Source organism: Erithacus rubecula (genome assembly GCF_903797595.1).
Source record: "Erithacus rubecula genome assembly, chromosome: 28".
Lineage (NCBI taxonomy): Eukaryota > Metazoa > Chordata > Aves > Passeriformes > Muscicapidae > Erithacus > Erithacus rubecula.
This window is the reverse complement of record NC_136680.1, coordinates 5061162-5064061: the sequence shown is the minus strand read 5'-3', so window position 1 is coordinate 5064061 and position 2900 is coordinate 5061162. Positions and strand designations below refer to the sequence as shown.

The 2900-nt window shown below is 50.8% G+C and overlaps 1 protein-coding gene across 1 annotated transcript in view; it reads right to left on the bottom strand.

Annotated features, from left to right (window-relative positions):
* The window catches only part of TMPRSS9 (transmembrane serine protease 9), a gene marked incomplete at its 3' end in the record, with an annotated part of 24033 nt that extends 21905 nt beyond the window's left edge, over nucleotides 1-2128 (bottom strand). Inside the window, exon 1 of the mRNA XM_079328422.1 lies at nucleotides 2077-2128. The remainder of the gene's footprint in view (nucleotides 1-2076) is intronic.
* Between the last annotated feature and the right edge of the window lie 772 nt (nucleotides 2129-2900).

The window sequence follows — 2900 nt, the reverse complement described above, 5'->3', positions numbered from 1 at the left end:
CAGTAAGGCAGGAAGTCCATGTTTGTCTGGTTATTTTCCACAATAGGAGCACTATATAATTTGATACTTTTCAGCTCATGAAGGGCCAAGAAAAACTCACATGCTTAACTCATAGCATTTCTTTCACTGACATTCACTTGCCTCCCTTGAACTCTTCCTGGCCCAGTGCAGAGGGTGTGGGAGAGATCTTGGTCTCAATGAAGCTGATGGACATACTGGGACCAGAGGTTCTTGAAGAAACGGGGGCTAATGTAGAGATCTTCATTTTGGAAATAATCACATTTTATTCTTTCTTACCAGCTTATATACATTAGAAGCAATGTATAAATTACATTTTTAGCTGGCTCCAGCTGTTACTATGTATTGTCAGGTAAGCATTAGTGTTCATGGATATAAAACCCCCAAGCTAGCCTGAATCAATTACATGCATTGCATGTTCCCTCAAAGGAAGAGTTCACACAGAGAAACCAGCCAGTGATGAAAGATGTCAGTGAAGCAGTGAACTCACAGCACCTGAGTCAGTGAGAGGCCACAGGGTGAAACTCTACGTGTCTGGATAGGGGATAGTGGCAGAGGCTGAGCTGCAGCCCTGCAGCTGTGTGCCCAGCTCAGCTCAGCCCTGCCCAGCTCAGCCCTGGCCCAGCTCAGCTCAGCCCAGCTCAGCCCTGACCAGCTCAGCCCTGGCCCAGCTCAGCCCTGCAGCCGTGTACCAGGCTGAGCCCTGCCCAGCTCAGTCCTAGCCTAGCCCAGCCCAGCCCAGCCCTGCAGCTGTGTGCCCAGCTCAGCTCAGCCCTGCCCAGCTCAGCCCTGGCCCAGCCCAATCCAGCTCAGCTCAGCCCAATCCAGCTCAGCTCAGCCCAGCTCAGCCCAGCCCAGCCCTGCTGACTCCTGGCTCTCAGGGACTCCCTTAGGCAGCACCAGGGGCTGTGCTGGAGCTCTGCAGTGCAGCCTCAGGGCTGGAACACAAGTGAGAAGCAGCAGCTCTCCAGCCCTTCCCTTCAACCATGGGAACAAAGAACCATCCAGCTACAGAATCATTTATTTAATCTCAAATGGTGGTGCTATTTTAAGCCCAGGGAGGTTGTTATATGGCTGTTTCACTTGTATTTCTTACATTGATAATACTGCTTTTTTCAGCATTTGGGTCTTCATTATTGTCGAAGTTGCACTTTTTGTTTTCCATGAAGTACCCTGAGCTTTCTTTCTAGAATATTTCCTAATTTGTTATGGTTTTCAAATAATATAGACCATCCTCTGTATTTGGTTTCCAAAGTGTTTAAGAAACTAAGATGTTTCTCTTAACCAGTAGTTTCAGACAAAAGGGTCCAGAGGTCACTTTTGACCAAGGCTCATCCATTAGGTGCCACATGTTGTGGCTGAACACACACTGGTTAACAGGCAAAAGATGAGATGTGCTAGAGAAATACAATAGCAGGGCACCACTGGCAGAAGGGTCAAACTTCTGCAGACCTTCGATGGGGAGCCCATTCCTGTGGCCAGTGGGTTCCTTCAGTGCAGAACAAATTCCCTCCAGCAGCACCCACCTGCTCCTGAGTGCCCCCAGCCTCTCCTGAGCCACGGCAGAACCAAAAACGCCAAAAAGCAATCCAGCACTACACAAGGAAAACCACGCAGCCAGTAAAAGGAAGCACAGAACTTTTTTCCATGAAAGGTGAGTTGAGCTGTTTTCCCCACAGACAAATTCAGAGACAGGCCTCAGACCCAGCAAAGCATGAGGGATTTCCCCAAGTATGGGGGGAAATCCAGCGTGGAAAAGAAGTTTCAAACTCCAGCTCGTCAAAAAATCTGCAGGTGCAGGTCAGCCTTTCTGACCCTGATGGACAAGCAAGGAGGAAGAACAGAAGGAGGTGGTGAAGAAGGAGGAGGTGAAAAAAGAGCAGCAGGAGGAGGAGAAGGAGGAGGAGGAGGAGGAGGAGGAGGGCTGCCCGAGCCCGGGCAGGAGGGATGGCGCGGGGCTCGGAGCATCCCGGGCTGGCTGGTCTCGCCATCCGAGCCAAGAAAGTCCGGCACGCTGAAGGAGGAAAAAAGGGCTCCTGAGAGGGAGCGGGGACTCACCTGCTTTTCTTTCCCCGATGCTGCAGGTGCCTTCCCCGGCAGCTCGGCCGGCGGGGGCGGTGAGAGGCACGGGGGGAGCTGGCGGCGGAGTTAAAGGCACAGGCTGAGAGACAGGAGCTGCTCAGCCTGAAGAGCTGCTTTGTTGCTTTCATTGAACTTTGGAATTAAGCAATTTCCACCCCCGGCCCCTGGCTGCCTGCGCTGGGACCGGTGATGCCCCAGCTGCTGCCTCTCCCCTGTCACGGGACATTCCTGCTGTACAGCCCCATCCCCTCCAGCAGCAGGACACAAAGGGAAGAGCTGCCTGGGGTGGTCCATACCCACAACATTGAATTTCCCCATCACCAGAACCTGGTGAACCCCACGCTGAAGCCACGGGATGATCTGTTAACCAGCGCTGGCCCCACACACACAGAAACTGTAAAGGGAGTATTCCCAAAAAAACCCTTCTAATTTCCTCAGTCAGACATCCACAGCCCTTCCTGTTCATACTGTATTTATCATCCTGACAATCTCTGTGTTAGAACAGCCTGACTGTCCCACAGGAGCGGGCAGGGATATCCAACATCACACACACCCACAGCAGAGGCCAAAACTGGACAGAGTCCCTTGTGCTGCAGTTCTTATTTAAGCCCACAAGTGACCCTTCTGACATCTTAAAAAGACCAAAAAAACAAAACCAAAAAAAACCACAAAAAACCAAAAAAAAACAAACCCAAGAAAAACTTAGAACTTGTTTTGCTTTAGTCTGAATTTTGGCCTGCTGCTTAACACAATCATCTCTCATCCAATTGTGACTTTTGTCCCTAATGTGCAAAACAACT